The following is a 24,949-nucleotide window of genomic DNA, read 5'->3' as shown; positions in this document are numbered from 1 at the left end:
CCACTGCTTGTAAAAGCAGTCTAGAGGCTAATTAGCCGCTAGGATTGCTTCTACATGAAAGCCGACTGCTGGCTGAAAAGAATGATACCAAGATGATACCTAAACCTGCAAGCATCATTCTGGTATAACCACTCAAAGTCGTGAATGCTGTACCTGAAGACAAAAATATGGTTAACAATAAAGCACAGTAAACGGTAAAGTATAAAAAATTGCATATCTGAAAAGCAAACATGATAAAACATAATAACAATAAAACATTGCAGAATAGAATACAGTAAAAAAGAGCAGAACAATAGAGAGAATAGAGAGAGAGAGAATAGAGAGAGAACAATAAAACGACAACTATTATTTTTTATTTTATATTTTTGTTTGTTTTTTTTTTTTTTTTTTTACACTTTTTTTGTAACTGTAACTTTTATAACTGTAACCGGTTCCAGGTTCGGGTCTCTCAAAATGCGATGGCATCTTGGGAGACCCTGTGAAAGTGTGTCCTAGTCTGTGCAATGCTGTACCCTACGCTAATACTCAACTAGTGAATGGTAGCGTTCAAAACATTCACCAATGCAAAGACCAGGATTGTCAGGACAGGAGGGACAATAATAGCGGGTGTCACGCCTACATCCGCGCTTGCTGCAGACACAACATCTTTTTTGGGGGGGTTCGTCGGGTAGGGGTACTCGGGAGGACATAAAAATGCCTCTCATGCAGCCGACTGCATTTGGTTGGGGATGTGAATGGGGGAAGTACGGGTGCTGCAGAAGTGGTGGGTTCCCAATTAGGATTGGCGAATGCAGCAGGAAGGGCACTATGGGCATGACGGGCCTGTGTTTGTCTTTTTGGTGGCAGCGGGACACTACTTGTGCTTGCCACCTCACCAGCTTGAACTGCACTTATGGGACTCGCCACGTCACCAAGTGTTACTGCAGTGCTGGTTTGACTACGACCGGGGTGTACTAGGCCGCTGGCGCTTGCCAGTTCACCAAAACGCTACCAAAAAAACTGTTAACGATCGCAGGGATCAGGCCTGACTCTGCGAACGCTGCAGTTATGCATTTAGTGTTTTGTAAGTGACAGTGATCGATCGATACTGCACTTGGGTGGGCTGGGCTGGGCCGGGCGGAGGGGTAAAACGCAGGTGCTAGCAGGTATCTGGGCTGATCCCGCTAACACTGCGTTTTTGGGAACCCTAAACTGCTGGGGACGCCAGTATAGATCTGATCGGATCAGATATTGATCAGTTCAGATACTATACCACTAAGGGAGGTGTACAGTGCGTGCGTGGGTGTTAGCGCTACTGGCACTAACCTGACGCTGCCTGGGGCTGGTGCTTGCCAGTTCACCAAAACGCTACAAAAAAAACTGTTAGCGATCGCAGGGATCAGGCCTGACTCTGCGAACGCTGCAGTTATGCGTTTAGTGTTTTGTAAGTGACAGTGATCGATCGATACTGCACTTGGGTGGGCTGGGCTGGGCCGGGCGGAGGGGTAAAACGCAGGTGCTAGCAGGTATCTGGGTTGATCCCGCTAACACTGCGTTTTTGGGAACCCTAAACTGCTGGGGACGCTAGTATAGATCTGATCGGATCAGATATTGATGCGTTCAGATACTATACCACTAAGGGAGGTGTACGGTGCGTGGGTGTTAGCGGTACTGGCACTAACCTGACGCTGCCTGGGGCTGGTGCTTGCCATTTCACCAAAATGCTACCAAAAAAACTGTTAGCGATCGCAGGGATCAGGCCTGACTCTGCGAACGCTGCAGTTATGCGTTTAGTGTTTTGTAAGTGGCAGTGATCGATCGATACTGCACTTGGGTGGGCTGGGCCGAGCTGGGCGGAGGGGCAAAATGCAGGTGCTAGCAGGTATCTGGGCTGATCCCGCTAACACTGTGTTTTTGGGAACCCTAAACTGCTGGGGACGCTAGTATAGATCTGATCGGATCAGATATTGATGCGATCAGATACTATACCACTAAGGGAGGCGTATGCTGCGTGCGTGGGTGTTAGCGGTACTGACGCTAATCTGACGCTGCCTGGGGCGACGCATATCACCGCCGGACGATCAGGGGGCTAAATCTTTATTCGGTAATAAACGGCGGGTTCCCTGACACTATAAAAAATAAACAAACTAACCAGCGTCACCCGTAACGGTTATACAGTGATCAGTGGTGAAAGGGTTAACTAGGGGGCAATCAAGGGGTTAAAACATTTATTAGGTAGTATATGGGGGTCCCTGTCGCTATAAAACGCTGACAGCGAACCTAAATATTTACGTTCCTAACTAGCGTCACCAGCGACACTAATACAGCGATCAGAAAAATGATCGCTTAGCGACACTGGTGACAGGGGGTGATCAAGGGGTTAAAACTTTATTAGGGGGGGTTAGGGGGGTACCCTAGACCTACAGGGGGCCTAACACTCACTGCCCTGACACTGTAACTGTCACAAACTGACACCAATACAGTAATCAGAAAAAAAAAAAAAAAAAAAAAAAAAAACTGCTGGTGTCAGTTTGTGACGGGGGGGGGGGTGATTGGGGGGGGATCGGGGGGCGATCGGGGGGGGGATCGGGGTGTTTAGTGTGCCTGGCATGTTCTACTGTGTGTAGTGTGTTGGTGCACTTACATTGCAGTCTTCTCTCCTCGGCCCGGAACGGAAAATACCGAGCCGAGGAGAGATGACATCATTTCCTCTGCCTCTGTGTACAATACAGAGGCGGGGAAATGATCCCATTGGCTGAGAGCGATCGCGAGGGGGGGGCCACGAATGGATGGCCTCCCCCTCACCTCCGATCGCCGGGGGAGATTTGCCGACCGCCGCAGGCACCGGGGGGGGGTCCGATCGGACCCCCCACCCGCGGGCAGGCAAGGACGTACATATACGTCCTTTTGCCTGCCCGTGCCGCTCTGTCGACGTATATAGTCGTGCGGCGGTCGGCAAGTGGTTAAAGGGGAATTCTGATTCATGCCACAACAGGTGACTTTCTCTGCATCCCCCTGCTACCCTGTCCTGGATTCTAGCTAATCATTCCAAAGTACATTTTCACAAGTGATGACTGGTTGGTTTAAACAGGGTCACTTTCCAAACACGTATCCCTCTTTCTTGCATGGAGCCTCCTAACCCATGGAGATGTTTCTCCAAATCACCCTCCTGTACTTGTAGGGGGCCTACTTCCACAATATTTACTCCTGCAGTTACAAAAGAGTCATCACCCATCTCTCTGCTTTTGCTAACTAGCTCACTACGAATCAGCATTTACGCATTTCATCATTATCAGCAGTATTAACATCCTGTTTGTCAATGCTTGCCAGGGCCGTGTCTGCAGAGGACACACGCACAACAGAATTTTTTTCCTGTGGGAACCTCAGAGTACACCTACTCCACTGGGCCATGACACTCCACCGGCAACTGCTCTGACTGCTGACAGACTTAAAGACAACTAAGTATAGGGATCTTCTGCCCTCTGCTGTTAGCTGCTAATATCAAAGTGTTATGTACAATTATGTATTAGCACTTTCTGTCTCGGGGGGAGGGGCTAAAAATCCTAGTAGGAGGAGGTGGAGAGAGAGATTAGCTGACACCACATATCCACATACAGGAGCTGCATTACTGCAATACTGTATCTTATGCAGACCAGAAGCAGAGACATTAGGTAATTGTTCCTGTGTTCTGGCTGTTTAACTGTAGCTGCCATTACTTCTTGATCTGAATTCTAGTGACAGACAAGTCTCTGTCCTATAGTTATTATCTTACATGCACAGTGCCAGATAGCAAAATCTGTACCACTGTATGTATGCAGTTAGAGGTCCAGTTGCATGTCAAATTAGAAACTACTCTGGATTGACTAAGATGCAGAGTAGATAGACTGACTCTACGTTCCAGTGCCACACCACAGTTTCTGCATTTGAGTAACTGCATTCGAGGCTGGTTGGGCAACGGTAAGAAGATTTTCCCATAACCGCTGATCTTGTCGTCTGGTCTCTGACACAAATACACACAATGCATTGTGATCATCCTCAGGGGACCCTGCAACGGGGCTTTGCTGCAACATTGAACTGGATGTATCTCTGTTAATAACTACTGTGAATATACCTGGATATACAGTATGTGAACACTTCCACCAGGGCTCTTGGTTATACTATGGATGTATGTACTATTATTAATCTTTACTCCTATAAAGCTTGTATTATTTCCATCCTGGTGTGCATCTATATACTTATGGTTAATGTTATATGGTTGCATCAGTTCCTTTACTCCCAATTACTTTAATTAAATTAATGACTCATTTCTCAGGAAGGGAATTCCCTCTGTTCACAGAGGCCCTGTCCTGGGTGGAGGCACTGCCAACTTTATTAGCAAACTCACTGTTCCAATTAGCAAAAGTTCTCGTTCTCTTATTTACCTACAGCAGTGATTCTCAACCTCGGTCCTCAAGTAGCCCCCAACAGGCCATGTTTTGGGAATTTCTCTTCGATAAAATAGCTGTCCAAAATACCAAGTCATTGACTCTGATTTAGAGCGCCTGTGCAAGAAAAAGTAAAACCTGCAAACATGGCCTGTTGGGGGTACTTGAGAACTGAGGTTGAGAACCACTGACCTACAGGTTTGGTGAAATATCCTCTTTGGAGAGGGCTATTTGTTATAACCCTGCTCCCACAAAAGAGGGTTAATAAAGGTTTCAATAACTTATTTTTTGGCATCATATCCTTGTTTTCAACCCTTTCCTGGGTCACGGGCACAATTTTTGTTGGTTCCTCTTTCTCACGTGGCCTTTTTGTCTTGTATGAAAAAAATCCTGGTGCAAGCACACCCCCTTTTACGAGCTAGCTAGCCGCCACTCCATTACACCATTATATACAGAGACCTCTTGGGTGACAGGTAATAAACTTTTTGCCAAACAATCCCAAACTAATACTGTGTTCCAAACGTACCCTGCAGTGCTGACCCATCTATCCCAGGAGAGATATAAGAGCAGAGCGGCTGAACAGCAAACATATTGTACATTTCCTGTTTAAACATACCAGATTATATTGACACATTTTTAAACACAGTAGTTTGCATCACAAGTGAGCCAGCCATTCTTATTACTGTTTGCAGGAACACTCTCATCCACCAGGGTGGCACTATAGCTGTCCTTAGAAAACTCCTGGCTCCTGCACACAAAGCTCCATGAAGGCTTCCAGAGACACCTTTACCGCCTTAGACACTGTGGGAGTCATCTACTATAGTGCTAATAGCACTAATATGCTTTTGCGCAAATAAATACTCTCAAAATAGCGAAATCGTGCTAATTAGCATCCAAAATTTGACTCTTTAAAGTATCTCTTTACTGGACTTTTTTACGTTTTATCTTATTCATGTATTCAGTTTTAGACAGCACCAATATTTATGAGCAACTATTATCAAGGGTGAAGCACATGAAGGGCAAATTAGAACCAAAATATCTGAGGGGAGGGACTGATGGTTGCATTGTTGATTTTGATGGAAAAGTCATGGAGGTGGGCACGGGCGGGGGGGGAATATTAATAGCTCAGTTTTAGAGAGATTTATTTTAAGGAAGTGGTGCGACATCCATGCTGATATGTCAGTCAGTTAGTAAGTTAGTAATGCGAGAGGAGACTGAAGGAGTGAAGTGAGGAGTAGACAGATAGATTTGGGTGTCATCAGGGTATAAGTGGTATTGGAAGCCATGGGCAGTACATTATCTATATCAGTGATCATTAACTTGTGATCTGCCCGACTTTTTCTGCTCATCAGCTATCCTTTTATTTTTTTGTGTGGCCCAATACAATTCCTCTTCTTCCAATGTGGCCCAGGAAAGTCAAAAGGTTGGACACCCCTGATCTACATACTGTAATTTAGGTGCATTCCCAACAGCCCACGGATGGAGCTTCAGCCATTGATAGTCATTATACCATGGACGTGTATCAAAGCTGAGGCATTTTTATGTTTGGAAAATAAATGTTAAAATATTTCTATATTTGCAGCATTTATTGAGAAAATAAAATGTAACATAATGTAACTGTGAAACATTGCCATCTAGTGACTGTTCTGAAAAACATAAAACATTTTTTTTAGTTTTGTAGAATTTTATGCTAAAGAAACATTGGGCAGGTTCTTCAAGCTGCACTGTGTAAACTTGAGCTTATGTAAAAGTCATGTTGGTTTCATGCAGACAGCAAGAAGGAGCAGTTCTGCTGAATGAGGGCAGAGGATTGTGTTCACTTTTTGGCAGATCAAAGTGGATCATTTTTGATGCTTACTTTTGTGTAATGCCGCGTACACACGACCAGACTTTCCAGCAGAAAAGGACCGACGGAATCATTCCGTTGGACATTCCGATCGTGTGTGGGCTTCATCAGACTTTTTCTTTCTAAAATTCTGACGGACCTAGAGATAGAACATGTTTCAAATCTTTCTGACGTAATCAATTCCTATCGGGAAAACCGCTTGTCTGTATGCTATTCCGACTGTCCAAAAACGACACAAGGACAGCTATTGGCTACTGGCTATTGAACTTCTTTTTTCTAGTCCCGTCGTATGTCATCGTGTTCTAAACGATCGGACTTTGGTGTGATCGTGTGTAGGCAAGTCCGTTTCAGCGGAACTCCATCAGAACTCCGTCTGAAAGACCGTCGGAGTCTATTCTGATGGAAAGTCCGGTCAAGTGTACGCGGCATAAGGGTACATGTTTGATGTTTGCAGGCGCAAGGGAGCTCTAGTGTAATGCCGCGTACACACGGTCGGACTTTTCGTCTACAAAAGTCCAACGGACGCTGACGGACTAAAGCTGGCTGGTAATCCGATCGTGTGTGGGCTTCTCCGGACTTTCAACGGACTTTTTCAGCCTCAAATCCGACGGACTTTAGATTTAAAACATGCTTCAAATCTTTCCGACGGACTCGAGTCCGGTCGAAAAATCCGCTCGTCTGTATGCTAGTCCGACGGACAAAAACCCATGCTAGGGCAGCTATTGGCTACTGGCTATCAACTTCCTTATTTTAGTCCGGTGTACGTCATCACGTAAGAATTCGACGGACTTTTGTGTGATCGTGTGTAGGCAAGTCTGTTCGTTAGAAAGTCCGCCGCAAGTCCGTCGAAAGTCCGTCGAAAGTCTGTCGGACAGGCTGTCGGACTTTTGTAGCTGAAAAGTCCGACCGTGTGTACGCCCCATAAGACTCCCAGGATTTTCCTGCACCTGGGGAGCTAGCTGCAATATCCCTGGGTGACAATATCTCCTATCCCAGGCCACTGTTTTTGATCCAAAACATTATCACCCTTAGGTTCGGTTCACACTGCCGTGACTTGGGATCGGACTTGTGAGACCTCAAGTTGTGCGACATGTGAAATCCCATGTTAGTCAATGAAAGCGGTCTTAATTAGCCCTACTGAAATCGCACCAACTTTACGTTCCTGTACTACTTCACGGTGACTTCTATCTGACTTGTGCCCATAAACTTTAATGGAAGTCGCCTTCAAGTTGGATCCTCATCTATACTGATGTGATTTGGATCCGACATTACAGAAAGATTACCCAGGCATTTCAAAGTCCCTTCAAAGTCGCATCAAGTCATACTGAAGTCATTAGCAAATCGCCAGGAAGTTGCCTGGCAAAGTAGCACTGTAAGTCGCGCGACTTTCAGGTCGCGGCAGTGTGAACTGAGCCTAAGGGAAATGGGCAGCTGAAGGACTTTTGATGGGGAGACATTGCTAATATGCGGAGACAATCCAAGACACGCGTTGAACATTTCTGTGCAAAAGGTTGTTTAGGTAGTGCTGTGAGTGTACTGCATTTTGTTGTTAAGGCCTTTTTATAAAATGAAGCTGCAGTATGTGCCCCTTCTTTTTTGTACACGAGGAAAAACCTTATCTCAGTCGGGTACCTGCATTACTGCAAGTGAGCGAGACCTTTCCATTATATTGGGTGGGGGGGGTCATACATTTTGGGTGATTTCCTTTCTAAGGAAGCAGAGCACAAGTATCTCTCATAGTATATCTCTTTCAGATACTGATATATGCAAAGAGCACAAAACAACAAATAGGGGAGCGCTCCCAGCACTGTGGAAGTTAATAGAGCCACAAACCCAGGAATAGATAAAATCAAAATTCACTTTAATGTAAAGTTACAAAGCATGACATGCAGGAGTGCCCAGACTGATACATCCCTAAGCTAGTGGAGAGGAGAAACACAGAATCCCAAAAGCTGAAGTATAGCACATGATGACCACCCGCTTAGGCTCTGAGGAAAGGGGCTCGCCCCCGAAACGCATTAGCCATTGCCGCATCCACCTGATGTCCGGTCCCATTTTTATCCTGATGTCTGTTACTGCACACCTGCAGTTTATGTCCATGCCTGTATTTCAAGCTCGTTTGTGAGTATATACTTGCTATTTTACTGTTTTAATAAACGCTATCAGTGGTAATGCGCTAGGTCGGTGCGCCCTCTCTTCTTTTTGTTTCTTTTTGTAGTTTTTGAATGCCCAACATTCTGAAGAGGGCTGCAAGACGGCAGATACCACTGAAGCCTTTTGGCCTTATCACACACTGAGCATCTAGACACTTGAGCGCAGGAGAGAGTTTTTCTCTTTTGGTTATATGTATAGCACATGATCCCAGACCCAACAGCAGGTTACACCGCCCAGGAGCCTCAGGACAGTAGGAGAAGTGTATGGATTATGGCCGCAGGGATCACTGAGATGACGTATCCACCATAAGTCACGTGTTCTGAAACCAGATGTGATGTCATACACCTGGCGGAAGAGCACCTGGACGTCGGCTGGTGAGGGAAAACTGGAAGTCTTGGAGAGCAGTCAAACCATGTCAAACCAAAAGGAGAGAAGTCGGTCACCATGATAACATGTTTCTGGGGCTTGCCCCTTCCTCAGATCAGTTGCCCCCTCAGGCTCCTGGGTGGTGTGTCCTACAGTTGTGTCTGGAATCATATGTCATCCTTCAGCTTTTGGGATTATGTATGTAGCAATAACTCTCGGTGGAGCTGCTGGTTTATTATTGGGCCTGTCCTCTATTCTCTTCACCACTCTTAAATTGATCAATCCCCTTGACACAGCTGTAATGCAGTGTTGTAATGATATTAATACCAACTTTAACTCCCCCTGCAGGAGAAATAACAGCACTGCACATAAACTTCTGTACTAACCAGAATAACTTCTTTGTTTGGATAAATGATATATTTATATAAAGAATGATTACAGTAACCATACTATCACACCAACGTAGTGCAACAGTATAGTAAACAGTTATGACAATCTTGGTAACAAACACAAATATATCTAAATATATATATCTGTACCAGGGAGCTCCCCCTGCTCTAAACCGTAAAGTCACTACTCTTTGTAACTAGATGCAGGGCCCTGCAATAAAAGAGATAGTCTTGATGTCTTCAATCTTCGCTAGCTACAAATTTGTAATTGTAATCCATAGAGGGTTCTTCTTGGACGTTGTGCAGTGTAAGGTAGTACGCTAAGACAATTATAATCCAGAAGATTGATTAGGTGTTCTTATACGAAGAAGACAAACATCTAATGTCAGTTCTTGAATACTGAAATCTATGCAAATATAATGTTCTCCAACTTAACTTGTTCCGTGGGACTATCAGTCCCAGCAATACTCTGTAACCGTCCTAAGTGTGTGTAGTATTAAACAAAGTTCCGGGTGTTAACCCTCTCACCACACGGGATCCGGGCAGATGGATGTCTCCGTTTCAGCAGTTCTCAGTCTGTATGGAGCCACCACCACGCCGTCACACTGTTCCGTTTACTAACGACCAGGAGTCCTCGGTTACCTCCCTCACGTGTCTCCGGAACAATCACTTCTGCTGCTTCAGCACACTGTGATACGATGGCAGGATCCTTGCCGCTGCTCTGCTCCTTCACAAGGTAGGCCGCAACCCTGTGGGACACACACACCCACAGACTCCTCCTGGCAGGCCACGCGTCCCAGGAACAAGAGACTTAAGATGGCCGCTCCCAGCCCTTTTATATCCTCCCACAATGCAGTTCAGTTCTTCTCTTGTCTAGGAGCATTGTGGGTAGGTCATAGTTAATGTTCAGAAGTAAACAATCAATCACTTCCATGTTACTTCTCTTAATCATGAAACATAAAAGTGTTGTACCTTTTCAATTGTCCACTAGATGGCACTAGATCAACTTATATTCTTTTACAACACACATATAACTAACAACAAAAGTTGTCAGCGCTACATGTGTTTCTCCTCTCCACTGTCTTGGTGATGTATCAGTCTGTACACTCCTGCATGTCATGCTTTTTAACTTTATATTACAGTGAATTCTGATTTTATTAATTCCTGGGTTTGTGGCTATATTGACTTCCACAGGGCTGGGAGCGCTCCTTTTATTTCTTGTTTTGTGCTCATGTCTCATTGCTGGTCGGATAAGTAGATGGAACTGCCCTTACTGTGGTTATCTACATATCCCTTGGAACCTCATCGCACTTGGTATTTGCTTGGTATTTTCATTTTTTTCCGATATATGCAAAGACATACCACCATAGACCCAGTCTGTGCAGACATTATGGCCACTTGCTGACTCGGCAAAACCCACAGGCATCTTAACTCTTCAATAAGATATGTGCAGTACATAGGACATGTTTTCAGTCTTTTGAAGTGTAAGAAGACATTGACTTTCCTAAGCCATGTATTTTCTTGGGAAATTAAACCAACAACTGAGCAGCAGCGAGAGAGAGAGAATGCCTAGCTAAACACTACACCAACTAGCACAAAAACAGAGAATAGAGAGACATACCAAATACAACTAAAGAAGACAGAAGACTGACTGCTGTAGCAGCACAACATGGTTTGTTGTCATATTGCATAAGAATGTCTTTGGAGTGGAAAGGTGATTAGATATTATAGGTGTGTCTGGAGCTGTTAAAATATTTTTTTTATACTTGGACTTTATTTCACATACATGTTTTTTTTTTTTTTTTTTTGCATATAGCACCATTTCTCTTTTCTGCATTGTATAATTTATTGAGGCAGCATTAGATTTATCATTTCTTTTATATATTTTTGTAGGTATAGCAAGTGTAGCCAAGAGCCAGCTATTGTTGCCTGCAATTCAAGGACAATGTGCAGTGCTGTTGATTTGCAGTTGTCTCCCTCTAGTGTTGGCCTGGACTCCATGTTGTCGTTTCCTAAAAGTAGAGCATTCAGCAGAGCAAAGCATCGTGGGATATGTAGTTAAGAATCCTGGGATTTTAATTCTAGCAGGACTGGCTTGATCTACAACTACCAGACTGCTGGGAGAGAAGAACAGACTGCTGGGAGAGGATATAAAGAGGCAAGTCTAGGCCTAGAGTGCTCTCTTGGGACCCTGGATCTGCCAGCAGCAATTCTGTGTCTGTGTGTGTGTTGTGGCCGAGTCATGGCCTATAAAAGAAACAGTCATCAAGCGGATATGCAGAGGGACATCTGCAGACAGCATTGCTGCCCTATTTGGCAGCAGTCTGGAGGCTGTTCCTACTTAATCAATGCTACCTGCACATCAGATCCAGGTGGGCCGTGGCGTAGTGTGACAGAGGTGGGACGCCATCCCCTGAGCCAGGACCCAGAGGGAGATCCTGAAAGCCATCACCATCTTCATCACTACCTGCAACCTCAGTTACAGTATCGGTGAGTGGGCACCTGCTCATTTAATCCCATAGACACTGTATACAGACACCATTGTCTTTGTTCACATTTTTGGTACTTGTAGTACCACCGGATACATGCTCATTTAATCCCATAGACACTATACAGACATCTGTGCTTTTGCTCACTTCTCTGTTACCTGTAGTCATACAGGATATAATACCATTAAGCAAACATACACTGTGATTACTTGTGCCTAAGTTATACATGAAGAGTCTGCATCCTCATTTGGCCAGCAACATACCAGCTAAATTGCTCTGCTCTACCATCCAGGAATATTTCACCCATAATTCCATAAGTGCTAGCTGAAGACCTGCAGAATTCATTTTTACTACAGAGTTACCTTTAACCCCTTTTGTCTTTCCTCAATCTTCACAAGTGGCAAGTGTTGTTTAACTCAAGGGGTCTGCTTTCAGCTATCTGAGACTTTGCTTAAAGAAGTCAGTCAAGTTGGAAATACAACAGTTTGCTGGATGTTTTGCTAGTTGCCTAGTGTTAAGTGCATGTGGGCTGAGAAAACAGAAAAGAGTGGTCTGACATAGCTGTCCGCTTTTAAAACAGAGATCAGCCGTGATCCTCAGGATCACGGCTGATCTCTGGGGTGTACCAGTTTATATAGCTGAGATAAGGAGCAGAGAACATGTTCTCCGCTTCTCATCACAGTACAGGACCGTTCTGTCACAAACGGCCAGTTTATAAAAGTGAGATGTGAAGATCTCACAGCCTTTACACTAAAATATCTCCCTTCCAGATTCACCAGCTCAGAGGTGGAAAATCTGGGAGAGAAGCTGGTGTGATAAGAGGAAGAAGGCTTCTTTCTTCATAATATCAGCACCAGTGGGTTAAAGATGAATCTATATACCATATACAAGTTTGTGTATGTATATATATATATATATATATATATATATATATATATATATATATATATATATATATATATGTAGCGCTGGTCTGGTAGATTTTTAATCTACCGCTGATAGGTAAATCTTGTGGGTTACATGTTAGGTGAAGTTGCGTGTAGTTCCACACTGTGCCGGTGGGTGTCGTTGTCACCATGGGCTGGTGTTGGAAAGGCAACGTGTTGAAGCATATGAGTGCTCCTCTGTCCTGGAGACAACTTGGTGGAGGCGGTCCTCCAAGTTGCATTCTGGGAGAGGGTATTTATGGGACAGACGCCATGTTTAGGGGTTCATTTTTAGCCACCTGCTGGCCCTCCTGGCTGACAGGTATGTGTTAAGAGTACCACCTCGTGGTCCTCCGTTCCGGAGGCCCACGTCGCTGTGGCGTGTGGGTGGGCCCAGAAGCCTGTATGGGGCCTACCATAGCAGCAGAGGAATGGTCCTGAGCTGTCTATCCTGAGTGAAGAAGCTGGACAACCGAGGAGATCCCAGGGGAGGACCCGTCATGGAAGGATCATGCAGAGTGCTGGTCTGGAGAGGGGCCTGGTGACTCGGTTGGAGGACGTATCCTGAAGTAGTCTTACTGCATAGTACTGCCGGGTTGGCTTAAAGATTCAAGTACTGTGTCTGACATTCATCGCAAACCAATACATCCTGTGGCAGAGGATCGTACGGGTTTTATTCCAAACAAGTCTGTGGCAAAGACTTTTGTTCATGCTACATACTGGCTGCTAGGCAAGTGAGAGAGGCCTATCCAGGCGGGCAAAGATTGAATTCCACAAGGGGAGTGCATTCAACTACAAGTGTTCAATTACTAAGAATGTTCTAAAGAATTCTAAGGAAAGGTATTTGAGCTTCCCTGCAACTTTCCTTCTGCCTCTTTCCTGCTATTTCCTTTATTACTTGTTAAAGCATTGGAAAATATACTCAAGTGTTTGGTGCTTACATCGTCCAGAGGTAAACTCAACGGGACCCTAGACCCGGTACCGGTGAAACAGAGGTATCGAGAGTGAAGGTAACAAGCCCGTTTTAAACCAGCAGCTCCACTGAGAGTTAGTGCTACATATATATATATATATATATATATATATATATATATATATATATATATATATATACACACACACAATGTGTGTATATACACAAACACATGAATATATATATATATATATATATATATATATATATATATATATTTCCTTAGTTATCACGTCTGAAAACATGTAATTACATGCTCTTTTAAACTTTAGTTTCACTTTTTGAACTTGGCTGCACCGTAATCTCACAATATCTCATGAGATTACAGGCAGCCCACCCACTTTTACACTGATCTCGGCCATTTTCAGAGGAAACACTTCTCCTCTGTTCTCCCTCTGAGAACTGAAGTTCTCAGTTTCATAAACTGGCTGCAGAGGAGATAATTTTCCTCTGAGAACTGCCGAGAACTGAACTGAGAAAAAACTTCTCAGTTTTATAAACGTAATAAACCATAAACAATACCGCGCTAACATAAAGGTAGTTCTACTAATGATTAGCAGAGTGAAATAAATATTAAGCTGCAATCTTATCGTGAGGCGTGCACACAAACATAAGAAGAAAAAATCAAAAAAAGACTGCGCTAAGACAAAAGGCAACAATCATGTGATATGACTAATCAGAACATATGAATATGTTTAAAATTGAGTTTTTTAAAATTAATATTTATGAATAAAAAACACCAGAGCTTTCTTAAAAAAGTGACTGAAAATATATAATAACCAAATAAAGATATAAAAAGTCCCAAATGAAGGTAAGAAAAAGTGACTGGCGTCACAAAAACACACAGTCCCTGGAGCCAAGGTAAATGCAAACAATGATCTTGGACATGTAACGCAATCCTTGGAGCCAAGGTAGATGTATTCAGTGTACATAGACGTAAAAGGTAGATGTATTCAGTGTACATAGACGTAAAACACCCAGTGAAAAATCCTCCACCTAATAAGATGTCCGCTTACCAGAGGTAAGCTGTGAATCAGCTTAGTATTAACCTCTCCACAGGGAAGATCAGCTCCTCAGGTCTCCAACCAAGGAAGGGGGTGGGCAGGATCTTACGATGTGTTTAGCTCAATCCACACAGTAGGAGGACCCACTTTGTTTCTGTGAAGCTCTGAGGTCCCGGTGACCAAGCAATACTCTCTTGTGGCAGAGAACCGCGAGTAATCTCGTCTAGTCACAGACAAGAGCAAGTGTCTTGTCTCGCGAGAGTTCGGCTGTCCCTTTTGTGGTTGTCTGCACTACTGTGTGCGGGGTGAAGGCGGCTCTCTGCCACAAGAGAGTATTGCTTGGTCACCGGGACCTCAGAGCTTCACAGAAACAAAGTGGGTCCTCCTACTGTGTGGATTGAGCTAAACACATCGTAAGATCCTGCCCACCCCCTTCCTTGGTTGGAGACCTGAGGAGCTGATCTTCCCTGTGGAGAGGTTAATACTAAGCTGATTCACAGCTTACCTCTGGTAAGCGGACATCTTATTAGGTGGAGGATTTTTCACTGGGTGTTTTACGTCTATGTACACTGAATACATCTACCTTTTACGTCTATGTACACTGAATACATCTACCTTGGCTCCAAGGATTGCGTTACATGTCCAAGATCATTGTTTGCATTTACCTTGGCTCCAGGGACTGTGTGTTTTTGTGACGCCAGTCACTTTTTCTTACCTTCATTTGGGACTTTTTATATCTTTATTTGGTTATTATATATTTTCAGTCACTTTTTTAAGAAAGCTCTGGTGTTTTTTATTCATAAATATTAATTTTAAAAAACTCAATTTTAAACATATTCATATGTTCTGATTAGTCATATCACATGATTGTTGCCTTTTGTCTTAGCGCAGTCTTTTTTTGATTTTTTCTTTTTATAAACGTACACCATAGTCAACAAAGGGCCAGTCCCCTACCTTTCTGCTGCCTGTTCACATAGGCATCAATGACTAAACCAAGGGTTGACTGTATTTAACCACATTGTGTTTTTTGCATTCTGCATTACCAACAGAAATCCTTAGCTTGCATAATTGCATTTATTACTAGTGATTTATTGCCTTAGATAAGATTTTCACTTGATGTACAAGTTTATGTTACTCACTTCTATATGCCGTTCTTGCTATAGTAAAAAAGGCTGAATTCTTTCATCAGTACTGTGTAAGTCTCTTATTACTGGTGTCAACAGGTAATAATGACTGAACCCAGGGTGTCAAAAGTGTTGGAGGACTTGCAGAGTCGGGGCAACCAGTGGAGTACTGATTCTACCACTGGCCCTCACGAGGGTAGTGTTGGAAGAACAGCAACATGCAATGTAAAGTTGCTTATATAAATTGACAATACATATGCATCATACCTTTCTACCCAGCAGGTGGCACTGCAGTGTTATAATGTGTATTCTTTGTGCTAATGTAATAACAGCATGTATTGTCTGTATCTAAGTGTGTACTTGTTTGTTTTTCACTTCCTGTTTCTGTTCCCCATGATATAAGGACATGTAATGTATTTCTCCATGAAAGTAAAGCCGTATTACTGCATCCAAGAAGCTTCCAGCACTTATATCAATACTCTGCACAATAGGTAGCGCTACACAAGTATAGATTTTTGTATGTACAGTATATACACCGTATATGTTTTCTTGCGAGGAGAAATGCCTACACTTTGATTCTGTATACACATAAGAAAAGTGCTGGAGTGTAAAGATGTGTAAGCGCATAGGAGGGTAAAAGTTCTTCTTCATTGTCAGTATTGCAAAATCCATGTATATATCCTGTAAAAATGTATTCACATGTAAATGACTGTATTCAAACTGAAAATTTTCAATTTTTTTTACGGCTCTGTACTCACTCTGTAATTCATCTTTAGGTAGCTGTGTGTATAGTTCTATAAACTACCATGTATTTATGTCCTAATCATTAAAAGACATGACTTTTTTTTACTCCCTTGTACCAGTGGCCTAATGGTACTTACCACAGACTTCAGTACATACCCTTACTTGCTGCCAAGAAAAAAAAAATCTACGTGTAAAACAGCCCAGTTTAACCACTTCAGCTCTGAAAAGTTGTGCCCCCTTAATAACCAGGCCATTTTTTGCGACATGGCACTGCGTTATTTAACTGACAATATCGCGGTCCTGCGACACTGTACCCAAATAAAATGTATGTCCTTTTTTTCCAACAAATAGAGCTGTCTTTTGGTGGTATTTGATCACCTCTGCGGTTTTTATTTTTTGCTTTCTAAACAAAAAAAGAGTGACCATTTTGAAAAAAAAAAAAACAATATTTTTTACTTTCAGTTATAAAACACATTCAATAAAAATGTAAAAAATCAAATGTATTCATCAATTTAGGCCAATATGTATTCTATAACATATTTTTGGTAAAAAAAAAGTCCCAATAAACGTATATCACTTAGTTTCACGTCTACAAACTGGGATATTTTTATGCCATTTTTCTATCTTTTTTTTTTTTTTTTTTACTAGTAATTTTTAGTGGGACTGCGACATTGCGACACACAAATCGGATACCTAACTGACACTTTTGAGACTTTTTTGTGAACCAGTGACATTATTACAGTGATCAGTGCTAAAAATATGCTGTACTAATGACATTAGCAGGGAAGGGGTTAACATCAGGGGTGATCAAAGGGTTAACTGTGTGCCTAGCTGGTGCTTGCTAACTGTGTTGGGGGTTACTTTGACTGGATGAAGACTGAGATCGGTGTTTCTGCTTAGCAGGAACACAAGATCTCTAGCTTCTCTCCTGTCAGAACGACAATCTGCCTTGTTTACATAGGCAGATCGCCATTCTGCCTTTCTGGGGAACGATCATGGGTCCAGAGGACATTGGGTCCGCCGGACCCACTGATTGGCATCCCCTGTGTCCAATCAGCGTGCAATTGCTCTTTCGGTTTCTTTTGCACAAAAATTAATTCCAATCTAAAAAAAGGATTAGAATCAGGTGAATGTCGTGTGGAAGCTCCTGGTACATCCGGCTCACCTATACTCTCTGCTCCATTGATGGATTTCTAAATTGGTTCCTGGTTCACTGTGAGCGCTCTGTTTTACACTACCTGCGGCCATCAGAGTTAATGTCCAGGTTTCCTCTGAGTGGATTGTAGATCTGCTCAAGCGCTGACTGACCCCCCCCCCCCCCCCCAGTGTAAGGGTGGTCACTGGCTTTCTGGTAAGCCCCTAATTTTGCCTTTGGTGAAGGGTGTTGCACCGGTAGGTGTTTGATTTTTCACTGTTATCATGGACTTCTCTATGGGATCTTGCATATGGATTCAATCTGACATGTAACCATTTTTTGCACAGGACTGCACTCTATTCAAAGAAATAAACAAAAAACTGAATGGATCAACCTAGACTAGATAATAAAAATATATAGAGTAAGTTTAGCGAGTTTGTAAATAACAATCACCCATACGATACTCGGATGCAGTTCTGATAACCCTAAAGGCATACAAAAAAAGAGAATAAAGTTCTCTTAAGAGGGCCAAAACAGAACACTTATGGTTAGTACAAAACTAGCTTTATTAGTACAAAAAATACCACAGCAAACTAAATTAGCAAAAATGAAGCACAGATAAATGACTGACATAGACTATTTAAAAAATTGGGCAACGTTGTCAAATTGTTAAAAACATAGGAAGTAGCGGCTGCATATCCCACACATGCACACCAGACACCAACATAACCACTAGAATTCACTGGTTAGAAAAAAGTAGGCTATTAAAAATTGAAAATTAGACATGGAGATTCCTTGTCAAGAGATCCAAATAATTGAGTCAATTAAATATAAGCCATATAGGTTAGGTACTGGTTAGCAGGTGGGTGACTTGAGTGTACTGGTCCTGTTTGCATGAACATAACCATATAGCAGGGTCTAGTTAGAATCAGAACACAGACCATCAGCATAAATGGATAATCTGGCAATGTAGCAGATGTAACAAACAGCTTGACTGTAGATGTTCATAAACAGCGGATGAGAGAAGCAGAGGCAAACATAGCAATGAAATATTCAAAATAGATGTCAGTAGGGGGAGTGCTGTAATGAATTAAGCAGGCATCCATATAATAGCTTCTAATTAGGATGTGGATACTCTCACCAACTGTGTGGGGTCCACCGTCGTCCTGCAGCGTGACTCTACCCCTGAATGGATGGATGGATAGTGGCTAAGAGCCCCGCTCTGCATTAGCCAACAAAAGTGTTCGACCGGGATATTCGACCAGGGAGGGAAAACCCCTCATAGAGTGTTCATTGCCTCCGTATGTTTCGGCGTAGATCCGGAAAGGAAGGAACAAGCCGTCAGCTGTTTGTTCCGTGCTGACACTCAAGTTAAGGAGCGCGCGGCTTCCAGTGACATGCTGACGTCACACCCTGACGTATTTCACCAGCCAATAGACGCTGGTTTCTTCAGAGCTCTGAAGAAACCAGTGTCTATTGGCTGGTGAAACGCGTCAGTGGTGTGATGTCAGCACGTCACTGGAAGCCGCTGACTGCTGGCGCGTTTCACCAGCCAATAGACGCTGGTTTCTTCAGAGGCAGAGCTAGTCTATGTCAGTCATTTATCTGTGCTTCATTTTTGCTAATTTAGTTTGCTGTGGTATTTTTTGTACTAAAAAAGCTAGTTTTGAACTAACCATAAGTGTTCTGTTTTGGCCCTCTTAAGAGAACTTTATTCTCTTAGTCTTTTTTTTCTTTTTTTTTTGCACTCTATTCAATGCATCACAATACTTTTTGTTATGATTTGTAATGCCTTTTATGATTTTTTATGGACTTTAACATTGATGTTAGTATAATGTTTTGATAGCACGGTATTGCATTTTATCTCACATGTATTTTATTTTATATGTGATCACTTAGCACAGTATTGCACTTTATTTCATATGCACTTTATTTTTATATGTGATCATATTTGGTTTAGCGATGCACGTATATATGCTTGTGCTTATAAAAAGCACTCAATACTCTAGAAGCGAAGCATTAGAACAGGCATGTCCAAAGTCTGGCCTGCGGGCCAATTGCGGCCCGCGTTACGGTTTAATACGGCGCACCTGGTGATTTGGATATATATATATCTTTTGTGGCCCCCCAGGGCCACAAAAATTAATACTGTATTTATCGGCGTTGCCTCGGAGGGGGCGGGATGAGTGCCGTCAGATTACATACAAGAGAATCTCCTGTTTACTCTGCGGCGTCTGTAATAGGAAGTCCTGTCTCCTGGGCTGCCATTTGACTACTGTTCTGTTTATCATAGGAGGTGGGGCTTTGTAATAAAGAGGCCGCCGAGTAAACAGGAGATTCTCCTGTATTTAATCTGTTGGCGCTCGTCCCACCCCCCTCCCTGTCCCCTCCAAGGCTTCAGATGGGCATCGATCAGAATGCACTGATGGCAATGGTGAGGCTGAATTCAAGGGAATGGTAAGGCTGCAATTATGACTATGGTAAGGCTGCATTGATTTCAATGGTGAGGCTGCATTGATTGCAATGGTGAGGCTGCATTCCTGGAAATGGTGAGGCTGCATTCATGGCAATGGTAAGGCTGCATTCATGGCAATGGTAAGGCTGCAATTATGGCAATGGTAAGGCTGCAGTTATGGCAATGGTAAGGCTGCAGTTATGGCAATGGTAAGGCTGCATTGATTGCAATGGTGAGGCTGCATTCATGGAAATGGTGAGGCTGCATTCATGACAATGGTGAGACTGCAGATGGGCACTGATAAGGCTGCATTGATGCGCATTGACCCTTATTTGCTTCACAGTTCTTTATTTAAAATCTAAGTTTTTTCCTGAAACTTCATTCTTAAAGTGAAGGTGTGTGTTATATGCCTGTGTGTGTTATACGATGATAAATACGATATATCCAAATAACACGCCCAAGCTCATCCTTAGTCCTGATCGGCGCTCGGGGATTCGTTGGGGGCCACAAAAGATATATATCCAAATAACACGCCCAAGCTCATCTCTTCACCACACACACAGTCACAAAGGCAAGAGAATTCTTGTTGGGCAGTGTATTAGTGCTCTGACGAACACACTTAGACCAAATTTTAATGGTTCAAAGAATTAGAAACTATGTCCTCCATTTGAAACCTCCAGAAGGAAAGAAATAAAAACAGAAGTATTGTAAGATGCAAACTAAAAGAATGCTGGCACATGCATGGAGAAATACATCAGCCCTTAGCAATTTGTGACATCCAATGACTGTATGAGCACATTGTAGCTTCTTGCAGTGAAGTATCAAATCAAACAGTTACAGGAAGCAGATGCTCTCCTTGTAATCATTTTTCTGTAGGCATAGAGTAAGCTGCAGAAAAGCTTAACAGTTTTAATACTGGCCTGTGACCGCAACATTTAGGAACAGAGATTGGTGACTTAGGCTGCTGAACTCCATTAACCTCACTTGCTCCTGCTATAATAGACAGCCTTTATGAGGAAAAAAAATCTACCACACAGGATTGCCTTATATTTGCATTCCAGCAGACCAGTTCATTGAATTGACATGTAGTGACAGCTTCAAAGCTCTACTAAAGTCTTAATAAATTGCTTTTTATACATTATGCAATCTGTAGAATCCTTTATGCGTTTCTCATTGTATTGCAGTAGATTTCATCTTCCATTTTATCTCCTACTTAACACATTCTGTACATCAAAATTGTAAATAGTACTCATTCTCCATATTACTCCATTATATTGAAACACACTCCTAAAAAGGAAATTATAAGGGTTGTGGGTCAGTTTCATTTTACATTTGTTTCATTTAAAAGTTTTATGAGTTTGGCTTATATGATTTTTTTTTTTTTACTATTTATATAAAATCTCTGTTATTCATACTTTGGTACATCAAGATAAACATGCCCAAAAACTGGATGATGCTTATCTACTTTCGTGTGTCACATGAAAATTGTTTGGTCATGCCTACCATCATCTCGCTCTTCCTGTTATGCAGGAACAGGTAGCAAAAGTGTAAGAGGAACAAGATCTTATACAACTATGGTAAGTAGTTATGACAGGCCTACAGAATTTATAGTTCAAGTTTTGGGGAGTTCAGTGCTGATGTCACAGTAACTTAAAAAAAAAAAAATTAGCATTTTTTTCAGTTTTATATATATATATATATATATATATATATATATATATATATACACACACACATACAATATAAGTATCTCACAAAAGTGAGTACACCCCCCACATTTTTGTAAATTTTTTATTATCTTTTCATGTGACAACACTGAAGAAATTACACTTTGCTAAAATGTAAAGTAGTGAGTGTACAGCTTGTATAATAGTGTATATTTGCTGTCCCTTCAAAATAACTCAACACACAGTCATTCATGTCTAAACCGCTGACAACAAAAGTGAGTACACACTTAAGTGAAAATGTCCAAATTGGACCCCATTAGCCATTTTCCCTCCCTGGTGTCATGTGACTCATTAGTGTTACAAGGTCTCAGGTGTGAATGGAAGCAGGTGTGTTAAATTTGATGTTATCGCTCTTACTCTCTCATACTGGTCACTGGAAGTTCAACATGGCACCTCATGGCAAAGAACTCTGAAAAAGGATCTGGAGGATCTGAAGAAAAAAAGAATTAGACTAAGACTAAGCAGACTAAGAACATGGAATACTCGAACCATGTCCTGTGGTCTGACAAAACCCAAGATAAACTTATTTGGTTCAGATGGTATCAAGCGTGTGTGGCAGCAACCAGGTGAGGAGTACAAAGACAAGTGTGTCTTGCCTACAGTCAAGCATGGTGATGGGAGTGTCATGGTCTGGGGTTGCATATAAAATAATTACAAAAATGTGAGGGGTGTACTTTTGTGAGATACTTATATAGTATCTCATATTGCCCAAACCAGCATAAATAAAGGATAACAGTCTGCCATGAGATTCTGGATTCCCCTGCAGGTGTGCAACGCCCCGCCATCTTATGCGCCCTGCAGACCATCACTGCTTGATAGCAGGGCATGTGCACACACCCAGACAACCATCTAAAGTATACAGTAGAAAAAAACATAGACCAACCAAGTATAACATTGAACATGAAAACAATAAACAAACACCCTTTCGGATGGCAACGACCATCCAACATCCCCCCCACCCCATGCGTCCTCAAACAGTGAGGGGCACATGATCCCAAAAAATGTCCAAGGACAAAGTCAGAAAGATCGGGAGGCGTGTACCCGATTAGGACCGTTCATCCTCTATGGTGTAAAATTACATATTCATTGGAGAGAAAACCTCCTGGGGGGAATATAAACAACAATTCCCCAGTAATTAAGAACCACCACAAAAAAAAGAAAGAAAAAAAAAAGAAAGAAAAAAAAAGGGGGGGGAAGTAAAAGCCAAATCTGCTGACTAGAGATGCTGGAAAACCAAAAGCTTGGGCGACCCACAAGGGTGGAACACTCAGTTCCTGTCCAAGTCTATTACCTGGGTTATACCAGAACAGTCTCTTATGGCCATTAGTGCCAGGTCTGCCAATCTGGATAACTTGCAGTGAGGGCAGAACATGTCTTAGCCTGGGAGCAATATAACTGGACATAACAGTGCCTCAAAACTTTCAACGCCGTATACTACCAGGCTAGTCTCACAAATATAACAACCTCACCTTCTAATGGTTGACCAAGTACACCGTTGTTCAGGGCTGCAGTAAACAAGAGATAAGCAAGAGGAAGGTAAGCACACTACGGCGGTAGTGTCTCCAGCCACGCGCTGGCATCCTTAGGGCTGGTGAAGATCCTTACTGTTTCTCCATCGACCACCCGTAGCTTAGCAGGAAACAGAATACTGTAGCAGATCCCCTTGACTCGGAGAGCTGCTTTTACCGTATCAAAGCAGCGGCGTTGCTGCTGTGTCTCCAGCATGTAGTTCGGGAACATCAAAAGTTTAGCATTGCGGTATGGGATGTCGCCCACGACCCAAGCCGCCCTGAGTAATTCATCTCTATCACGGAAATTTAGCAGCCGAAGGATAAAGGTGCGGGGGGGCTCCCTCTGGCCCCGGCCTCGGTGGTACACGATGAGCCCTCTCTACCGTGAATTATGGTGAAAGCTGTGCCGCTGGTAGTAGTGATCTCAGCAGGTCTTCTGTGAATACCGTGGGATTACGTCCCTCTACTCCTTCCAGGGGGGCGACAATACAGAGGCTGTTTCTGCGACTCCGATTTTCAGCATCTTCTGCCCGATATTCCAGCGCCCGGACTTTGGTTTGAAGTGCCCTGATAGAGGCCTCGTCGTCAGTTACAGTATCCTCCACTTTACCTACACGCTGCTTAGCCACTGTGATTCTGGAGCGGATCTTGTCTCAGTAGCCCCATGTCTAATTGTACAGCTTCAATCTTTGAAATGAGCGCCGTTTGACACCTCCAGTATGCCAGGCAGAGCAGCTTCAAGACTCTCCTCGTGGTCTGTCTGCGACGACATGTTGTTAAGGCACGCCGGCGGGTGCCGCCAGTCACGTGCAGGACTCGTCACAGCCTCTACGCCATGCCTCAGTAGCCCCATGTCTAATTGTACAGCTTTAATCTTTGAAATGAGCGCCGTTTGACACCTCCGGTATGCCAGGCAGAGCAGCTTCAAGACTCTCTTCGTGGTCCGTCTGCGAAGACATGTTGTTAAGGCACGCTGGCGGGTGCCGCCAGTCAGGTGCAGGACTCGCCACAGCCTCTACGCCAGGAGGAAACTTTAGCCTTTTGCCCCGTCTCGGGCCCCCTGAGGTTCCAGAAGGCATTCAGGGGCCAAAAATCCGATAATGTGATGATTTTACCCAGGTGTGGATGAAGTTACGGATTCTTCTCCAGCAGAGCTCAGATAGCACGTCTGCTCAGTCCGCCATCCCGGCCACGCCCCCCCCCAGGATACCTTTAGCAGCAAAAAATGAACAGCCATCTTAGATGATGATCATGATAAGTTCCACTCGGTATGAAAACCTTGCCTGCACTACTAGTCTGTTTCCTGGTTCACCACATGACTGGCCCAACTTTGACCTGAGTGGTGACCATTTACTATCCTGTTCCCCTGTTTTGAGAATGGAGTTGGAATACCCCCTGTGGTAGACTCCCCTACCCCATTCCCTCTGCTCTTTTTCCTCCTTTCTTTTTCTTCTTCCACTCAGGATCCTTTGCCACCTGTTTAATTTTTCTTGTTTTCTGGCTTCTTCAATCAGCCCATTACCACACAATACCCTCTCATATCTTACACGATCTAGAACCTGAAACTTAAGACTACTTAACAGCCTCCTCACTGATTTGAATAGTTCATTATTGAAATACACAGGACGTTTTGTGGCCTCACATAGCAAAATAAGATATATTAAAAAGAGTGAAATGTAAATCCGAGTATTAGTTGGAATAGA

The sequence above is a fragment of the Aquarana catesbeiana genome, linkage group LG05, assembly GCF_042186555.1.
Source record: "Aquarana catesbeiana isolate 2022-GZ linkage group LG05, ASM4218655v1, whole genome shotgun sequence".
Lineage (NCBI taxonomy): Eukaryota > Metazoa > Chordata > Amphibia > Anura > Ranidae > Aquarana > Aquarana catesbeiana.
The sequence above is the reverse complement of the archived record's forward strand: the minus strand, read 5'-3'. Positions refer to the sequence as shown.